This window comes from Megascapheus bottae, chromosome 2 (genome assembly GCF_031878675.1).
Source record: "Megascapheus bottae isolate mThoBot1 chromosome 2, mThoBot2.hap1, whole genome shotgun sequence".
In the NCBI taxonomy this organism is placed as follows: domain Eukaryota; kingdom Metazoa; phylum Chordata; class Mammalia; order Rodentia; family Geomyidae; genus Megascapheus; species Megascapheus bottae.
In genome coordinates, this window is record NC_143510.1 from 18,477,208 (window position 1) to 18,498,620 (window position 21,413).

The 21,413-nt window shown below is 44.4% G+C and overlaps 1 pseudogene; it reads right to left on the bottom strand.

The window, feature by feature from the left end:
- Positions 1-19,496: 19,496 nt before the first annotated feature.
- On the bottom strand, positions 19,497-20,822 carry LOC150066548 (isocitrate dehydrogenase [NADP], mitochondrial pseudogene; annotated as a pseudogene).
- Positions 20,823-21,413: the final 591 nt, after the last annotated feature.

The window sequence follows — 21,413 nt, forward strand, 5'->3', positions numbered from 1 at the left end:
TCAGTTTCCTGTTTATCTTTGTATTCATAAGACCTTGTAATCAGGATGCCACTCATCAGATTTAGGGGCTCCCTAATGCAGCATGACTTAATACTAACTTAACTGAACATATTTGCAAGGTGTCTGTTTCTAAGTAAGGTAACATTCTGAGGAATTTGAGGAGACACTCTTCAATACTATACTATACTAATACTATACAACCTTGGTACTGAGTGAAACCACTTAAAAAATGAATGACACAACATGCTAATTCATGACAGAAGTGAGATGAGAAAGAGTCTAGTGTAATGTTACATCACAAAATTCCAAGTCAGTAAAAAATGCAGATATGGTATTTAGGGTATATGCTTTGGTGATGAGATTATGAAAACCAGAGTCCCATCAAAGGTCAGGTGTTAGTAGCTCACATCTGCAATGTGAGCTAGTCAGCAGGCTGAGATCTGAGGATCATGGTTTGAAACCAGCCTGGGAAGAGAAGTCCATAAGACTCTTATCTCTAATTAACCAGTAAAAGCCAGAAGTGGACATGTGGTTCAAATTGTAGAATACCAGCTTTGAGTAAAAAAAAGCCAACCACAAGTGCTAAGACCTGAGTTCAAGCCCAAATATTGCATAGGAAGTTTTATCCCATGAAGTTGGGATAAAAGCAGTCTTCTGGTGGGATATAGGAAAAGAATCATGAAAGGGATGCTAAAATGTTCTATGACCTGGTGAGACTGGTGGTAACAAGTGTTCATCTTTGAATTTTTTTAAGCTTTTTTATTTTCTGTGTGCCTCTCTTCTTCACAGTAGAAAAGAGCTGTTAGGAAACTTGTAGTTCTACATTTTGCCACTTGCTATTGGGTCTAGAATATATTGTCATTCAGGACTTCTGTTTCCTCCTCTTTAAAATGAGGATATTGGATGTGATAGCTTTAAGACAACTCCCAAGCTTACCTTTCTGGAGGCATAACTCACTTGATTCTGTGAGGGGCAGACCCCCCCCTTCCCCAACATCACATGAGCAAGAAGAAATGATGGAGAGAGAGACATCACAATAAAAATTAGGTTAGAGAGACAGGGCATTTGGCCTAGTGGTAGAGAGCTTGCTTAGCATGAATGAAGGCCCGGGTTCTATTCCTCTGTACCACATACATAGAAAAAAAGCCAGAAGCGGTGCTTTGGTTCAAGTAGTAGAGTTCTAGCTTTGAGAAAGCCCAAGGACAGTGCTCAGGCCCAGGACTGGCAAAAAAAAAATAGATTAGAAATAGGAAGCCATTGGTAACTGTCACCTAGCTTACTTGGCAAAAGCCAAATAAATCAGATGAACTCAACACATGTTTCCTGAATATCTGTTGCACAGCAAGAGTTTTCACATCATGGTTTCTTCTTATTTTCCTCAACTCTGTGATATCATTTTCTGGCTGGGGTTAAGAGGGAAGGAAAAAGAAATAGGATCAAAATAGCTTAATCTCCTCTGAAAGCTTTGGGGACAGATTAGAGGGACGTGAGAAAGAATGATGGTGGGAGGAAAGTTTACATGAAAGCAAGCCATAGGGGGCCCAGAGACAGGACACAGAGGTCATAGGCAGGAACGTAACAGTGTAGAGCTCTATTGTAATCAAGTCTTGAATGTTTGCAGAGTGAATGATGTTAGATGGCATCTATGAGATACTATGGGTGGAGGATGTGAGGGCAGAGGACAGGGAAGAGGGTTGATGAGGCAGTCTACTAGGAGGGGGTTCCATTCAAGGGGGTGGAGTGGAGTGGATTTTAGATGATGTAGCACTGAGTAGACAAGCTTCACTGTGGAGCGAGGTTGGAGAGGAGATGTCGCTCAGTGGCACTGTGGGGAGAGGCTGGCAGAATGAAGCAAATGCTGTGGGTAGAGGGAAGAGAATAAAAAGTCCAGCCTTGCTTCTGGCTCAGGGTGGATGTGGGTCTCTCTGGACTGTCACTTCTCACTGAAAAGCCATCAGTACTTCCTGGTTCATGATGCCCCTGGGTTTTGCCTGTCCTGAAGCTAACAAGTAATTCAATTACATGTCGGGACCCCAAAAGACTCAGTACCTGAAAACTAACTAGAAGTTATAGCATCCTTTAGATCTAGCATTTCTCATTCCAAGTCCTTAAAAAGGCACATGTGCCAGAGACAATAAACAACTGGATTTGCCATCGTTCTAGTACTTTTAACATCTTAGCTTTCTGACAGGAGAGGGAGAGGCACAGGAAAACTCTGAATGTTAGGTAGCAGTGGACAGTGAAGGGAACCAATACACTGCATTCAAAAAGGGAAGGCCGACAAGGTGCCAGTACCATATACCTGTAATCCTAGCTGCTCAGGAAACTGGGAACTGAGGATTACAGTTCCAAGCTAGTCAGGGCAAGAAAGTCCGTGACCAATTTAAAAAAAAAAAGCCAGAAGTGGAGCTGTGCCTCAAGTGGTTGAACACTAGCTTTGGGAATAAAAGCTCCAGAGCAATGTCCAAGCCTGGGCCCTGAGTTCAAGCCCCCCCACACCCACACCTACCCACCCCCCCACACATGGCAGGCCATGGCCATGGGTACAGGTAACAAATCTCATATACATTAACATCTGAATGTTCTGTTACTCCACAGAACAGATGTCTCCTCCCATGTCTCATTCAATTACCTGATATTCCTGTGCCTTAGACTGCGAAGCTGTTTATAAGCACGAATTTATGCAAACAGAACAACTCATTTCACAGATGAGAAAACTGTACCTCTAGGGGTCACGAAACCAGTGAGGCTAGCAAATAACAATGACAAAGCATCAGTAATGGTGGGTTCAAATCCCGGATTACTCTCTGGGTGGTCATAGGAGATGTATTCTACCTCCTTTGGTAGCTGCATCCTCTTCATCCTCATTCTCGAGAAGGGATCAATACATTTTAAATGCTAACAGTACAAAAGCCCTGTATGTAGAAAGGCCCTGCATGGTACAAAGATAGAAGGAATAGGATGTCCCTTGCATGCATGCACATACATATGCGCACACACATATGATGTCCCACTGGGATTTGGAATCTGACCGTTGATGGAATTGGCAGTTCCTGATGTTTTGAGTATCTGTCTTGGAGTCAATAAGCACAAGAGCTTTTATTCCTTGGTTAAAGGGGGAGGGATGGCATGGAAAAGTGGCTTAGAGATGAGGCCAGCGTCATAGAGCCTGGACTGAAGCAGCCTCAGAATCCATGTATGTATGCCCCTGGAGGAGACATGGTCAGGCTAAGAGCATTGCAGTCCTTCCATTCTTCTTCTTGATGGCCCAAGACAGCAGGAATAGTGTCTGGAGCCAGATGACAGGCTGACTGGCCTCAGTCAGTTCCACCCTGGTATGGAAAGAAAGGCTAGTTGGCACCATCACCCGTGAATTCTTCAGCAGCAAAACAACTATCCCATTGACAAGGAAGCTTTTTGCCAAATACTGGGGAGATTTGGGGAACATTCTGGTGAATTCCACTGGTTCTGGGGCCAGTATGTTCTCCCCTCCCTGTTTATTTGGTTTTATAAAGATGGAAGGGATCCAGTTTAAAGTTGGGTATCCACTTCTAGAGGGGTTTCAGCTGGATCTGCCACAGGAATCCCCCAGAGAGTGTCCTTCATGGCTTTTTCTACAGAAATGGAGGAATGAAAGTGATGAGGTCGTGCTGCCCTGGTAGAGGCTTCGGGGTACAAGGTTGATTAGCCTTCACACAGTCTCCATGTTTCTTTCTGCTTGGATGTCCAGAATTTGTAAAGCTCACTTCTGGAGCTGGGTTCAGAGACTTGGAGAATTGTTCTTGGGGGTCCAGCTGTGGGGGTACCAGCACTTCTCTGGTGAAATGACCTCTATGCCTGGAGAAGCCTGCATTGCCCAGTCTGGACAGAGGTATGCTTTCCTGCCCTGCTTAATGTGGGGTTAATTTTGTGTCACATGGTGTAATAGCATGCAAAGGGAAGATGCATAGAAGACCTTAATTCCAACTGCAAAGAAAAGAAATGTTCCCCCTTTCAATAAGAAGACAGAAGTGAGTGTTAGTCGAGTGGTCTAGTGAGGAGAATCACGGCCACCGTGTGAGCTCAGGCTTCTCTTTCTCTTGAGCAGGATTTGATTTTTTTCCACTAGGGGATTCTCATATGATGTCCTGAAATAGTTCAGGTCTGTCAGCAAAGAACCTTTATCCAGAGATCATTCTGTGTAGGCCTTTAGCTGGCTGCTGTCTTTTTTAGAATAATTAATTAATATGCCAGTATTGTGGCTTGAATTCAAGGCCTCATGCTCTTACTTTTTGCTCTTGGCTCTTTTGCCCATGGCGAGCACGCTACCACTTGAGTTATACCTCCACTTCAAGCTTTTTTGCTGGTTAATTGGTGATCAGCGTCTCATGTTCAGATTGGCTTTGAATCTCCATCATCAGATCTCAGCCTCCTGAGAAGCTGGGATTACAAAGTGTGAGCCACTGGTAGCTGGACCAGCTATTGCCTTGACCCAGGCCCTATTTAATCTGCAGGATGATCCCACAATGAAGATTCAAATAGCTGAATTTTATACTTGAGAAAACAGAGGCATGGAGCTAGCTGCTGGGACTAGAATTCAGACCCAGACATACTTGCTATGGCTCTTCCTATCCTGTTACACACTGGCATTCCTGGCAGAAGCCAGATATACCACAATGCTCAACACACATAAAGAAAAAAAAGAAGATAACCTTGGGCTCAGAGGGACTGATTTGACTTCCCATGGTGCCTCATCTTCACAGGGTCTCAGTTTCTCCGCTGGCAGAGGTGACATGGAAAAGCTGGCACTTGCCTGTGACCTTGGCTGTCAGGTTATGAAGGAATGAGGGGATGATAAGCTAAGAGAATGAAGCCTGTTAATGGTGTGATATCATGAATGATACGAGATTATCATCTCTGGACCTCCACAAAATGTCAAGTATAATCCTTTAAGTCCCTGGTGCATACTCATTACTTGTTTTTGTTTATGTAGGTGGTGCTGGGGTTCGAACTTGCTCTTTCCTTGCTCTTGCTAGGTAAGTACTCTACCATTTGGGCTCAACCTTTCCTTGTTTTAGATACTTTCTTGTTTTAAAAAAAATCCATAATAACTTACTATTTTATTCATTTATAAACTGTAAAAATGCAAAACACTGTTAGGCAACATGAAAATAATTCATTATTATTTCACTAATATAATATTAATACAATGGTTTATGGTATGCTTTGCTATGATATATACCATGGAACCATGTTTCATGGAACCTCCTTTGTACAATCACTTAAAGATAATTAAAAATGAATTACGAGAAAAAAAAATCTTTGAATAGTTATAGGAAGGGGTTTCAATTCAACATGCTATATGTTCAGTGTGCCTTGTTCAGTATCACTCCTTCCATCATTTTCTCTCCTCTTTATCTGTTTCATTCTCAGTCTTGTTTCCTAGATCCATTTTCACATGTGCCCATTGCATAGTGTCTGAATCTGCCTGCTATTCCCCTCTCCATTTTCTCTCCTCTTAGTCATGCCTCCTCAGACAAGATGTATTCTAGTTTCTTCCTGGTATTCATTTTGTTAAACTATGTGTTAATTGTTCAAAGGAGTTACACTATGAGAATCCTCCCCTGCATATATAATACTTTAGTAAGCTTGATTGTGTATATATGCATATGGCACCATATGCCTTGTCATGTATGTTTCTATTTTAGGCCTAACTTCTACATATATGTCTATTTGTATATATATGTATACATATACATGTACATATATATTTATATATACATGTCTAATGTTTTGGGCCAGGCTGGTCTCAGATGGTGATCCTCTTATTTATGCTTATGCTTCTCATCACATAGTTGGGACCATATACACCCCCTACACTATGGCTTGTATTTTGAAATGGCATCTCTCTGTCTTTTTGCCCAGATTCACCTGGAACTGTTATCCTCTAATATCCACCTCCTGAGTCATTGGAATTACAGGTGTACACCACTGTACCTAGTGCTGGTTTATTTTAAAGTTTTTAATTCAGAGAGTCTCATCGTAGGGGGTGAGGGATGGATCGAAGGTTCGGGCATTTTGCTTGGCTGTGCATTTATCTGGGAACTGGTCCATAGCATTCATTTAATTCAAAAAGGGTTCATGACCCTAGAACACTTAAGAACCACTGCAGTCAAATTTGATTCTTGACTGTGGTTAAAAACTACTGAGCTAAGAATACATTAAGTGTTCTCATGTTCCTGGAATCATACTGAGAGAGTGATTCAAAGACAACTTCTGCCTTTTAGAAGTTCAAAATTTAAGTTTGGTCAAACTTGTACATGGATGTCCTGCTGTATTATGTCATAGGACAGATGATGCTGAGTTTGGTTCCTGTGTAGAGAAAAGGAGACGTAATGTGGAAGGACAGAAAATGGACACATCACTAATAGCCTTTACTGAGAAAATACTGTGTTACTGCAGTGATTAGTGTATTATTGTACATGATTTCTCTGTGAAATCTGCATATGACATCACCTGTGCAGCCTTGTTTGATTTACTTTACTAGTCTGTATTGACATTAAAAGCATAGTGTACTATAAAGAAAGAAGCCACTAACAGTGTTCAAGACTGTTCATGTAAATAGATATTGTTTGTATATATATGTTGATACCAGGAATTGAACTTAAGGCCTCAAGCACCTGATTTTCTTTTTTGCTCAAAGCTAGCACTCTACTACATGAGCCACAGCTCCATTTCCAGATTTTTTTTTTATAGCTAATTGGAGATAAGTGTCATACAGACTTTTCTGCATAGACAGGCTTCCAATAGTGATCCTCAGACCTCAGCCTCCTGAGGACTGAGATTATAAGCATGATTCAGCCACCGGTGCCCAGTTAGATATTCCCTTTTTAATTCTATTGAACTTTTCTTCCCAAAGAAAACCTAATCCCCGTACTTGGTGGTGGGTTGTTTGTTGTAAATTCTTCAGCCGGTGGATCCTCCACAGGGAGGAATTCCAGAGATTGGCTCTGTTTCTCATAAGAGGAAATTGTGATTCAGGGAGGTCGGATGACTTGCCCAAGGTTACACAGCTAGTAAAAGGCTATTTTTAAAATCAAGACTTGTGTTGGAACTTACCTTGGAAAGTTTCCTCATTTCTTTGGTACTTTCTTCAGCACAGAGAAGAGAGGGTGTCCACTAAAATACTTTTGGCTAAGAGTGATAGCAATCCCCACTTGAATTGTGCTTTTTTTCCCCCTTTAATACTAGGATTTGAAAGGGCCTTATGCTTGCTAGGCAAGTACTCTACCACATGAGCCATGTCCTCAACCCTTTGAGCTGTATCTTACCAACAAGGAATATTATTTTGCCTTGTTAGTGAGGCTAGAGGTCCAGTGGACCTCAGGCAGGACATAGGAAGGGCTCTGCTCCACATCTCTGGGATGCTCTTGGTTCTGTCACCTCCTCATGTTGACTTTGACTCAGGAACAAGTAGAACAGGGGTTGGAGGTAGTTGTTTGATAGGCACAGCCTTAGCAGTGTCCAGAGGAAGAGTTGGGAATGGTTTCTTTTTGAATTTCAAGGACAGACATAGTTCTCAGAGGCCCATGAAAATCATCATCATGTCTTCAAGGTAAGAGCCAAATAGCCTCCTAAACCAACAACTGCTGAGGGCTAAATATTGTTTGAATGTCCCCACCAGAGTGTGTGGTGGAGACTTAATTCTCTTACTACAGTATTGGAGGTGGAGTTTAATGATAGATGTTTAGTCCAAGTGGGCAGAGTAAGAGGACTGATGGCATTATCATGAGCAGAAGCTCATTATGGTGGAGGTCAAAGGAAGACTTCTTTTTTTTTTTAATTTTTTTTGCCAGTCCTGGGCTTGAGCTCAGGGCCTGAGCACTGTCCTTGGACTTTCTCAAGGCTAGATCTCTACCACTTGAGCCTCAGCACCACTTCCAGCTTTTTTCTATGCATATGGTACCGAGGAATCGAACCCAGGTCTTCATGCATGCTAGGCAAGCACTCTACCACTAGGCCAAACTCCCGGCACAAAGGAAGACTTCTATACCCTTATTTTCTCCCCCCACTTTCTCTTTCTGTCTATGTGATGCCTTCCACTATGCAATGATGTAGAAGAAAGTACTTGACAAATGTTGGTCTCTCATGTTGGACTTCCTAGCCTCCAGAATGGTAAGAAATACATTTCTGCTCATTACTAATTACCCAGCCTCTGGTATTCTGTTACAGCAGCACAAAACAGACGAAGACAGCATGGGATTTCTATGATGAGTTGACCAATTAGTGGGGGTCTGTTAGATATTGGGGAGTCAACCCTTCAAAGTAGGTTTCTTTAAACAAGAAATTTGAAAAGAGGGTCTAGCTGGGCTAGATCCTTGGCTTTTCCTGAATTGTACATCAATTTCTTCATTTGTATAACAGCTATTGTACTGTGTCCCTCATGGTTGCCTTAAGGAGTAGATGAGGTGGTATTTGTCTAGCTGACATTGCTATTCCACTGGTAAAGTATTTGAATAGTTTCCTGAGGGAACCACGTAGTTTGGCCAGACCCTCTCCAATAAACCTGGGCATATGACTTAGAATAAACCAGTTAGCTCCTTTTAGAAAAATGTGTATCTTCAGTTGAAAGAAAAAACACCTAGCAGACTATGGAAATAGCAGGAGCTGACTCATTATGAGAGCATACAAAAAATTACCACCTGTCAATATCTTCTCTGAACTTCCTCCAGTGGCCATGTGTCCTGTCTTCTCCCAATTCTGTGGGCTTTCCAATGTCTTTTGGTCTTAGGTAGGATTCCTTAGAAATAAAGCCTGAGGTAAGGTTTTAAGGAAATGAGGGAGACAGGGTAAGTGGAGAAAGAACTAAGTGGAATGTATCTCAGCTGGCCTCTGACCCCAGTCCAGGAGACTGTGAATATGAGTTGTGCTGAGTAAGTTCTGTCATTCGGCAGAGCTTCAATTTTTATCAAGTGGGAAGTGGAAGATAATCCTCTAGGTGAGGGTTCCTGTTGACAGAGGGCAATATTCTGAAGAAGACAACACTCTGGATGGTTGGTAGATGAGGAGAGCACCAAAGGTAAAGAGAAACTAGGTGGAGAGATGCTCTCATCTTCTATAATTCCAGTGTCTCCCTTCTTTTGTTTAACTACCCAGATCTGGTTTCTGTTGCTGTGATCAAAATGCTCTAGCAAATGCATTCTGTAAGATGCTGCCAGTTACTATTATTATTACCACTGCTGGTTATGCCTACTGTTATTATTTTGAGTGAGTATGCCAAAATCTGCCTGGGACAGTAAATGACTTCTAAAGCTCGAGAGAAGAGCTGCTGCACAAGATCACATTTGGAGAGGGGAGGAGAGAGAAGGGGCGGGGAGCGAGTGGGGGAGAGAGACCTGGAATTAGTCCTTCAAAATTCCAGTTTTTTTTTTTGGTTGGGATAATATATAGAGGGGTTACAGTTACATTCGCCAGATAGTAGGTGCATTAGTTCTCACACATTGATTACCCCTTCTCATGTTTTTGTTCCCATTTCCCTCCCCCCCACTCCCTTCCACTGAGGTTTGATAAAGAAAATAGATGTGAGAAAGGAAGATGAGAAAACTTTGGCTCTGAAATGACTCTGCTCAAGCCCCTCTTCCATATATTGTATAGTTAGTTCAGTGATAGCATATACTCTTCATAGCAGAAAGTTGATATGTTTGAATTTTCAGGGGACCCTTTAAGGAAGAACAAAAATGTAAGTACTATTGTATTTAATGCATTCAGCCTCTTATCTCTTCTGCAAATATGGGATTTGAATTCCCTTACTAGACATTGCTTCCCTCCACCCCATTTGCATGACTGTACTCTCTATTTCATTCATACATTCCCTGCATCTGGGTCTTTCTGCTGAGCAACAGAAGAGGCAGAGTTGAATTGCTGTGACTCAGCCATGATAAACTTACACACTAGAGAAGAATGTAACACCTGTACTACCTAAGAGGGCTATGGGCCAAAGCCTCCAGATAACTCTAGAGAAGGCTTCCATTTGTGGTGCTACCACAACTAGTGGAGGCCACTTCCGTGATAAGCTAGAGCAGACAGCAGGGAAGGAGCTAGAAACTGGAAACTTTGTGAACATGTTCTGATGCCCTGATTGTTAGGTCTGCTGGGGAGAACAGCTCCTTCCCCCCATTCCTCCCATGAAGGACAGCACACAGTAGCCTTACCAGAAATCACCTGCCCCAAACCAGGAACTGCCTGTAACTGTTAATCTCCTGACTCTGAGTCAGCAAAGGGACCCCACACTCCGAGGTTATTTTCTCATCCTCTGACATCACTTCCTCCTGACTCTTCCCTCTATAAACTCCCTCCTTCACCATCAGTCTAGCTGCAGCATGCTACTCACTATACCCTACATCCTTCGCTCTGTTCACCTACAGCTGGAGCAGGCCAGTGGTTTGGTTCCCCTAATACACTCTCTTTTGCTTGAGCCACATGGTGGTCTCCTTTCAGCAACCCTTACACTGATAAATGCCTCTGGACCATCAAGAGGGGATTTACACCAGAGGCACTGAGGTCTGAGGTGGGAGTGTAGCTACACAATTGAATCCATTAGAGCTAAGGAACTATGGTATTATGTCTCAATAGAGAAGTTCCTTCCTCAAGAAACAGACAGGGTGGGGTGCAGATGGCTTGTGCCTGTAATTATACCAATCAAGAGGCTGAGATCTGAGGATTGTGATTCAAAGTTAGCCTGGGCAGGAAAGTCTGTGAGACTCTTATTGCCAATTAACCACCAGGAAACCAGAAGTGGAGCTGTGACTCAAAGCTATAAAGCACTAACCTTGAGCAAAAGAGCTCAGGAACAGCATCCAGGTCCTGAATTTCAGCCCTATGACCAGAACCAAACCAAACTGAAACAGCCAGTTTTACCTAGATACCCAGTGGAGTACTCTGGGTTCTTTTCTGTATTCAGTTGCACAAATTATAAGCATGACTATCTGAGAGAGCATAAGCAGGCTCTCTGGCTTCTCAGTACCACAGCCTCTCAGCTACAAGGCAAGGTCAATAGGGTGTACCTATGTTGTAAGAAACAAGTACATTAGTCTGTACAACATGCTTAGCATACCGTGTGCCAGTCTATCTACTGATATGCTGTATCAATGTTAAACTTAAGTGAGAGCAGCTGCGAGTCAGAGTGACAGGGGGATGAAACCCATTTCCCAGGAAGGAGCATCTTGGGGCCACTGAGAACAGTCAGGGCTACAGGCCAGCTTGACACGCAGTGCTGGAAAGCAGAGATCCTTTCCCCAGATACACCCCAAATCCACCCCATCAACATTCCATTGTAACTCACATCAAAAATTCAAAAATGAAGTTAATACATGGACAATCAAGTTCACATTCAGACTGTTCATCTCCATCAGGAAAGCAAGTGATGAGTGGTTTTCTTGAAAGACTTTTTAAAACAGAAAGATCTCCTTGGAGATGTGAAATTTTAGACAGGGAAACATGAAGTGGAAAGATCTTAATAAAAAAAAAAGGAATCCTGTTTTGGGCCCAGTATCCCCAAGGATACAGAGAGCAATCATGAGCATGAATGCACTGTCAAAGGTCTGACTGTCGGAGCAGCTCTGGCACAAACAGGCTCTGACATCACTAATGGAAAGTGAGAGAAAGCAAGAAGAGGGTACCCAGTGATGCTTCAAGATGAACATTTTACTGACTACAGTTGACAGGATTGCTTCCAGCCTTGGAGCCTAGAATCACAGGACTTCAGAAGTGCCTGAGCTTTGTTTTCTTGCAGGCTAGACACTGACCTACTTCTTATGGTCCACTCTCCTCCTGAGATATGGGTGTGCTTTGGAACTGACATGTTCCTTTCCAGAGCCCTCTGAGGGAGTGTGCATGGTGCATGAATGCTCACTAGGGAAAAAGCATCTTCACTCTGCACATCTTATATTAACATCTGTTATTATAAGGGATTAGTATTTGAACTCCACCCCTCTCTGTCTCTTTCTCTGTCTGTCTGTCTGTCTGTCTGTCTCTCTCTGAAGCTATAACTTAGAGGTCATGTCCCCAGGCATGTGCCAGTGGTCTTGGCCTTAATAATTACCAATGCCCCGCTCCATTTGTCATGTTACCTGCGGCCCTAGTTTGGGCCATAAATAATATGCTTATTTATTTGTCTGAGGAGAGAGATGGGGGGGCTCAAGTATAAGTTATTTATTTGAAAGTGTATGAAAGCTGAGGAAAGGAACACTGCTAAGTAGGTGTGGCTATTCAACCGGTGATCACAATGGATAACTAACTGGACCTGAATACAGGGAGGAGGCTCTGAGAAATGGTGTACGGTGCCTGCCTCTGAATTGTCCTGCTTCAGAGCCTGGGCAAGAATGCTAAGGTATTATTTACATATCAACTCAAGAGTCAGCGAGCTTCTCCTGAGGCGTACTCATGATTATCAAGTCTCTTCCCCACCTTGCTCTCCTCATGGGCAGAGTGGCCTTTTGTAGTTCTTACAAAACAACTCCACAGAGAAGCAGAGTTTGCATGGGAAGTGAGAAGGAACTTATGAACCTCAGGAATGTGCGTGGCCTCTGACAGGGTGGGCTTCTTCATCATTTCCTGGAATTTCCCTCCTTTCTATCTTTTGTCAGGCATTTTTACCACCTGCAAGTTCATTCATAACTTCTGGCTTCTCAAAATCAGTAATTTTCTCTTCACCTTTTTTTTTTAATGAACTCTGTCTCAGTTCATTTTCCATTGCTATAATAGAAGCCTTGAGACTAAGTGATTTATAAAGAAAAGAGGTTTACTTTGGCTCCTAGATCTAGAGACCAGTCTTCTAATAGTGAGAACTTGTAAGGAAAATTATTCATGGGAATTCTTGAGGATCCATTCATCCTCATGGCCCAAACACATCCTTTTGGGTGCCACCTATGAATACTAATACATTGGCCATCAAATTTGAATATGCATTTCAGAAGGGACAAGTACATGGCAACCACAGCAGCTTCTCTGTTCTTTTGTTAATCCTGCTTTCTTTTAATTCTTTTGTTTTTGGTCATGAGACTTGGACTCTGAGACGTTGTCCCTGAGCTTTTCGGTTCAAGGCTACCACACTACCTCTTGAGCCACAGCCCCACTTCCCATTTTCTGGTGATTAATTGGAGATAAGAGTTTCACTGACATTTTAGTGCCCAGGCTTTGAACTGCCATCCTCAGATCTCAGCCTCCCGAGTAGCTGGGTTTACAGGCGTGAGCCACTGTGCTTGGCTTCACTTAATTCTTTATTGTTCCTATTGTCTTTAAATGATAGATTGTGAGCATCTTTCAAAGGCTTTTCAAATTAATAATATTCTCTCAATGGTACTCTTTATACTAATACTACATTGCATTGGCCATGCTTTGTCCTGTGTATCTCCCTCCACAGTTACGTTCTACAAACATCTCATTCGAAAGGCTCAAAACTTCTCTTCTACTTTGAAGTTGAGCTATGCCAACCTTCAGCTCTAGAAATACCCTTGACCACCGTTAGGAAAAGGAGAAGGTGATTGGCTCATTGAAACAGCCTGCATGCAGGGTGACTGCTGAGCTTCTGGGACAGCAGGGACCAAGTTCTCCCATGTCACCAGCACCCTCTCGCTCTGTGTCTATCTTTTTCCAGATTATCTGCAAACAGGAGAGCTCCTCCCACCCCTCCCCACGGTGTACCAATCCTGGAGGCTGAACTTAGGACTTAGGTGTTGTCCTTGAACTTTTTTATTTAAGGTTAGTGCTCTGTCAGCCACACCATCTCTTCTTTTTTTTTGGTGGTGGTTAATTGGAGGTAAGAGTCTCATGGACTTTACTGCCTGGGCTGGCTTTGAACTGTTATCCACAAATCTCAGCCTCCTGAGTTGCTTTACAGGATTACAAGTATGAGCCACCACTACCCAGCTAACGGTATCATTTTCAGAAACCCCAGTTCTTCCATGGAGCTTTGTCTAGCAGCCTAGCCTGGGTGTGCTTCCATCCTCCTAAAGGCCCCATATTTCCTGATGGGATGCTTAACTATCATTCAATCCCACACTTCCTCCCTTGCCTTTTCTTTTATTCAAGGAAATGACTACTTTACGATTTCATTTCTTTTTAACTGTTCAACTATTTAGATTACTCTGTCCTTACTATCACCATCCATGGACCATAAGATTGTTTTAAGTTTATTTTTATCCCATAAACACCCAGCTAAAAACTTTGCTGAGACTGGTCTCAAAATCAGATTGTCTGAGCTGGTTCCTAACAGGCTGTCATGCATGCTAAACACATACAACCTTGGTGGTTGGGCGGAGAAAAAGCCTGTGCTGAGAGTCAGGAGACTTCCCTTCTGATTTCCACCTGAGCTAAGAGACGGTTGGCTAAATAACAACTCTGTTTCCTGAATATTCCATTTGGGAAATAATGACGGTAAAATGTGCCCTAACTCTTCAGGATTGTTGTGAGAACACACTTGGAGCAATAAAAAGAAATGTGCTATATAGAAACACGTTATGTTGATTCACATTGGCAATTCAAAGAGATGAACTTTGATGTGACTAATAAAGTTATTGTTTTCAGGTGCAATTCTTGCTGCCAAGTTTGCATTTATATAATGATTTCCTTTCCTAGGTAAAACTACTCAATCTGCTAGGAACGCATTGAAGTAGTGGTTAAGCTAACCGTTTAATTAACTTTAAAAAGCCTTGTAGAATTTTAAAGGAAAATCTGATAGCAAACTTTGGTTTCCCAAACTTTCTAATAGGGAAACTCATTTCTTTGGTCCCATTTGGTGATACAAGTATAGGCAGGACACACTGGTGTTTCTCTACCTCAACCTGGTAAGTGACTAACACACAGGGGCTTAGTTCATAGTTGGTGGACATATCAGTCTTCTCATTACATGGACCAGCTTAGAGACAGCATCTGCTTTTCAGCCATGATTGCATCGGTCAAAAGGGATGAGTGGCTGGGATTGTGGCTTAGTGGTAAAGTGCTTGCCTAGCATGAACAAAGTCCTGGGCTCAATTCCTCAGTACCACATAGACAAAAAAAAACCTGGAAGTGGTGCTATAGCTCAAGGGTAGAGTGCTAGCCCTGAGAAAGCTCAGTACTCAGGCCCTGAGTTCAAGCCCCAGGACTTGCCAAAAAAAAGGTAGATCATTAGCTATCCAAGCTCCAAGTTGTGTACTCTTTTTACAGGTGACAAAAGTGAAATGATCAGCGTCTCATAGCCAGTATGCAGAGAAACTAGACAGAAGCACAATCTGTTTGATCTAGTGCCTACTGCTTAACTTTCTTGCCACCATCAGGTGATGGATTCCAGGCTATGGTGAGGCTCTGAAAACTGGACCTGCTCATTAAATGCCCTTTCCCCTAATCTAGTCAGTTTTACTAGTTTTGCTGCCACTTTTACTATCTGGCTTGATTTCCTTCGCAGCTTTTGGCTGTGACTTAAGAAGTGCAACTAGCTTGCTAGTTTGCCATAACTGTCCTCCTTTAGACACTTCCTAGTATTGGTACAGTTCCCACTTTGTGACACAGAAAATAAAGTGAAGGGATTAGAGTTTTCCTGACTGCTGCTTGAATAGTAATTGACATCTTGAAATAGTTACAATGTTTTATGCTTTTCCTCGGGCTAGTACATGGTTGGTATTTGCAGGTAGACAGGGATCTTAGAATTTGGACCCAGGAATGACTTGGGTAATGGAATCTATTTTCTGAGCACGTTTTGTACACAGGCGTCTTCAGAAGCAACAGGACAAACGTGTACAATGGGCTCTTCATATTTAAGTTTTGGATGAACCCAAGCCAAGAGCAGTGTTCGCATTCACACTGCCTAACACAGGTATATGAAACATCAGTCTCTTCCATGAATTCGCAACACACCACATTCCAGGCTCTGGCTTCATAACAAATTTTCTTCAAGCTTAGAAGCTTAAATAGCCATGCCACAGATATATGGGCCAGGAATTCAATGTGGGCACAGTTGGGGTGGTTTGCATCTATTTTCAAATTTCTAGGCCTCATCAGAACCTCAGAAGCTGATGGTTAGGGTCACGTGAAAGTTTATTTGCTACCGAATCTGGTGGTTTGTATTGGCTACTTGTTGAGGGGGGCGTCAATTCTTCACATGGGTTTCTCCATCCTATCTCTCTATGTGGGCTAGGGGGAAAGTTTGACAGGAGAAGCTAGATCAGTGGACAGGGGGTAGAGGGAAGTTCAGACACTTTGAATTAATGGTAATTTTCATGAAAGTGCTTGTTCTCATAATTTCCACCCTTCTAGAATCCTCCTTAAAACTCAAGAAATTCAAAACTTGTTGTAATTCAAAACTTGCTCTGGTTTCCAAACAGCTGTAATACATTTAACTCTGATTCTCCAGCACATATAAAATATTATCCAAAGACCACAGGGCTGAATAATATTAATGGACAATGAATCCATCCTTCTGTTGGCAGGCCAGAGAGGAAACCCTGATCAGACTTTACTAGGATGAAGAAAGTATTCATTGTTCAAATCCACTTTTGAAAGTGAAGGGTGCTCTTAATACCTGTTCTGGAAGAGTGCTTTCCATTGGGTGCTTTTCATATTCTCTGAAGACTATTTACATGGGCAAAGATGTGTGATTTACTAATGTTAGTTATACCCCAACCATAACAGCTATCTGGGACAAAAGGATGGTAATTATGCCAGGACTACAAGCATAAGCAAGTTTCATATTGGGCAAATTGAGCCATATTGTCACCCTAGCTATAACCAGTTCTTAAGCTGGCACCACTGGACCTGAACCAGGAGTTATTTAGACTTAATAATGGTTGATTTTCAACAATCAAGATATTTTAAAATTTAGCGAGGTGCTGTTTTTCACACCTATAATGTTAGCTAGTTGGGAGGCTGAGATCTGAGGACTGAGATTTGAAGATAGCCTGAGAAGACAAATCTGAGAGACTCTTACCTCCAATGAACCATCAAAAAGTGGGGCCGGGAGTTTGGCCTAGTGGTAGAGTGCTTGCCTAGCATGCACGAAGACCAGGATTTGAGTCCTTGGTACCACCTATATAGAAAAAAGCCGGGGGTAGAGCTCTAGCCTTGAGAAAGTCCAAGGACAGTGCTCAGACTCTGAGCTCAAACCAAGGGCTAGCAAAAATAAAGCTAGAAGTGGGGGCATAGCTCAAGTGGTAGAATACCAATCATTAGCAAAACAGCTAAGAGAGAGTGCAGAAAGAGTGTGAGGCTACAAGTTTAAGCTGCTGTCCTGGCACCAAATATTTTAAAAAATTCATAAAATTGCAACTTTAGATCTCATAATACATACTCATACAACACATACTCACCTCCACTCTTGCATTCACACACTCATATACACTAAGTTCGAATATCCACAGCACATTCTGACACTCATTCCATATACTCACAGCCACTCTCACACATCCTCTTCCACATTCCCATTCCTATTTCTGTTCCCATTGTCTCATCTCTCCAACCACATCCCCTCACACAACCTAGGCTTTTGCACTCGTGTCTGATCACATGGTCCTGTCACACATGATAAATTCTGACATCCATATATTTGATGACACACTTCTGCTTACAAATTCACTTCTATGTATACAGCACACACATATGCACATCTTTCTAGCTCACACTCAGTCACTTATGGACATACACACAGTCCCATTTTACTCACTCAGACACCTCCCCTACTCTCCCCTTTAGTTCTCTCAAAAACACTCAGCTATCATAAAAATGGGACACACCAGAGCCATTTTCCCACATTTTTCTGCCTGGTTAGCGAGCCTGTTGTTGCTCAATTCTTTCTTTTATGCTTCAAAACAACCTCCAAGGCTTTTTGCTCCAAAATAACGATATTTAAATTATAGCATATATATATTTATATTGCATATCAGATCTGCATAAGTACAAGAGGGACTTTTGCCAGATAAGTAAGTGACCACCTATAAGTGATCCAAAACTCCTGTGCCCACATGAGACGATTTTTTAGCATGGGTACCTCATTTTGCAGTGGTTCTTGTAAGTCTGCGATTTTGATACTGGAGACTGAATGTTTTATAAAATACAAACTCTTGGAGTTGGGCTTTGGGGACATAGGCATGTTTGAGACCTTTTCAGTGTAGTACTGAGGCTTAAACTCAGAGTCTGAGTGCTGTCACTTGACCCACAAGCTCCACTTCAGGCTGTTCAGTGGTTCAGCCTCCCTAGGGCTGCTTCGAATTGTGATCCTCATATCTCAGCCTTCTGAGCTAACTATGCCACTGGTGTCTGGCCTAGATCTTAATCTTTTTATTCTGAGAACACACCTCCAGGTTAATATAGGGAAGGAAGTCTGATTTGGAAGGAATCTATGTTTTTCTATGAATTTCTATTTTAAAACAAATATTTATAAGAGCCTTCTGTTCTCTGACATTCTGTTTGCAATATGTGTTGTTGGAAGAGTTTCCTTTCGCAAACAATGCCACAGGTCTTCCTCAGGGAGCTGAGGATGGGAGGTTCCTGCCAAGTTTGATGACTTGAAGCAAGGGCTGCTGGGTAGGGGCCAGAAAGACAATGGGACAATTTTAGAAAGTAAGGGTACATGGGGCTGTTTTTTCCCAATTCCTGCATGTAGGTCACACTTCAAGAGAGGAGATCAGGAAAAGCCAGCATCTTTGAGGCAAAACATACCAATTAAGCCCAAAAGAAAGGGAAGCATCTTGTGAACAGCAAAGGCAAGCAGAGGGCAGGGGACCAGTCCCAGGACTGAGAACTGTGCTGGAGTCACTCAGGCCCTGCAACTCTGGCCAGCTTTAGCCACAACCAGGCCACAGACCAAGGAGTTGCTTTGCTACACCCCTGGCTCTTTGGTTTCCTGAGCAGACCATCCTGAGTTAATACCATCCTCCAGGCAAACACCTCCCCTCTCTGACTTTGCTGGTGACAGCTCTTCACGAAAGGTTTTTGTTGTTGTTTGTGAAGAACATTTTGGTAGCTAAATATGACCCCGAGTGTTCTAGGCGATAAAAATGACAGTGTTGAGCCTAGTGGTAGAGTGCTTGCCTAGCATGCATGAAGACCTGGGTTCAATTCCTTGGTACCACATACATAGAAAAAAAGCCAGAAGTGGTGCTGAGGCTCAAGTGGTGGAGCTCTAGCCTTGAGAAAGTCCAAGGACAGTGCTCAGGCCCTGAGCTCAAGCCCAGGACTGGCAAATAAATAAATAAATAAAAATGACAGTGGTGAGAGAGGGTGGCGAGGGGGAAAGGAGGACAAAAACATGAGAAGGGGTATCAAGGTTCGAGAAGTAATGTGCCCATTACCTGACCAATGTTAACTGTAACCCCTCTATACATTATCCCAACAATAAAATACATTTTTTTTAAATGACAGTGTGTGGAGCACACTGACTGGCTGAGGTAAAGCAAAGCACACCAGGAGGGAAAAAGCACTCTCATACTTTTATAAACAGATGATTTAAAAAAAAAAAAAAAGAAAACAAAAAACAAACCAGTTGTCCTCTAGAAAAGGCCTTCGGAGAGAGGGCTGTGGGCCCTGGGTGTTGCGCCCTGGGGGCGGCGCCGGGCCAGAGCCCTGGGGAGGTTGTTCCGGATGGTCCAGAAAGTCTGCCGTGTTCACGTAGTGCTCGTTCAGCCTCACGCTGCTCAGGCCGTGGATGCAGCCGGCCAGCTCCTTGGTCGTGGTTCCGCTCTCCACCGTCTTCACGCACACCTTCTCCAGGCTCCGGGCGAACCCGACGAGGTCCCGGTTCCGGTCCAGCTTGCCCCGGTGCTCCAGGCCCCGCGACCAGGCGAAGATGCTGGCGATCGGGTTGGTGCCGGTGCCCCGGCCCTTCTGGAGCTCGCGGTAGTGGTGGGTGACCGTGCGGTGGGCGGCCTCGGCCTCCATGGTCTTCCCGTCCGGGCAGACCAGCGCGGCGGTCATGAGGCCGAGGGAGCCGAAGCCCTGCGCCAGGATGGCGGACTGCACGTCGCCGTCGTAGTTCTTGCAGGCCCACACGAAGCCGCCCGAGGACTTGAGCACCTGGGCCACCATGCCGTCGATGATGCCGCTGCGGTGGAACGGGGCCTCGTAGTGGCGGAGGAAGATCTCCTTGAAGCGGCCGTCGTAGGCCTGCAGGACCGTGTTCTTGGTGCTCACGTAGAGCGGCCAGGCGCGGTGCAGCGCCTACTGGAAGCAGCTGTGCGCCAGGTCGCTGATGGAGGCGTCCGCGTTGTACATGCCCAGGCCCACGCCGCCCGCGGGGAAGCTGAACACCTCCCGCTCGCGCGCGCCGCTGCTGCACCATCTTGAAGGTGCCGGGCCGGGCCAGTCGCCGTGCGCGTGCCGGCCGATGGCGATGGACTGGGCCCAGCCGGGGACCAGGTGCGGGATGTTCCTGCAGAGGACGGGCTCCCGGAAGACCGTGCCCCCCAGATGCTCCGGATCGTCCCGTTGGGGCTCGGCCACATGGCCTTCAGCCCGAACTCCTCCACGCGGGCCTGGTCCGGCGTGATGGTGGCGCACTTGACGGCCAGCGCCGAGTCCACGGTCACCTGGTCGTTGGTCTGATCGTGGTTCGGCAGCCCCAGATGGAAATACTTGAGCTGGACGTCCACCTGGGGCAGGATGAGCTTCTCCTTGATAAACTGCCAGATGATTCGGGTCATCTCGTCGCTGTCCATCTCCACCACCGGCTTCTCCACCTTCATCCTCCGGTCGGCATAGTGACGCCGCCGCTGTCCCTGCCGACCCGGGGGGGCGGTCAGGGCTGACGACACCCAGGCAGACCCCGGGCAGCTCGGGGCCCTGCGCAGCCGTCCGAGGGCCCGTAGGTAGCCAGCCATCCCAAAGGGCCCGGGGCCAAGATCTGAGCCTCCTGGAAGAGTTTCTGAGGGGGAAAATGGAGATAGGGGAGGGATGGAGAGGGAGGAGATGGGCCACGAGGGACCCCAGCCTCCCTTCAAGGCCTTGTGCAGGGGATCCGGGTGCCTCTCTCACCCCAGAGAGAGGCACCACTTTGCTGCTTCAAGGAGAAGGAGACAGGAAAGAGGCGGAGGGGACAGAGCCCTGGGGACCTTGGGGGAACCAGGAAGGTGTCAAGGGGTGTGTGTGTGGGGGGGGTGGGGGTGCTGTTTCCATAGTAACAGCAGCACCGGCTACCATCTCTATGGGGCTGTAGTGAGCCCTTCCTGGTGCTCCAGAGGAAAGCTGTGTTAGTGATGTCTTGTGGCCAAAGATTAAACCCTACAGGTGTCTTCTGGGCAAAGAAAGAAACTGTAAGTAGGATTTGATTTGATTGGGTACTAGAATGAGCAACAGAATGAGGGTTAAGTAAAAATGTGGGAGAAGATAGGGAGTACATTTTCATTATCAGGAAGGAAAGGGGGCTTGTATACTATCACATTCTCATGCTTCACTACTCTTTATAACAGGAA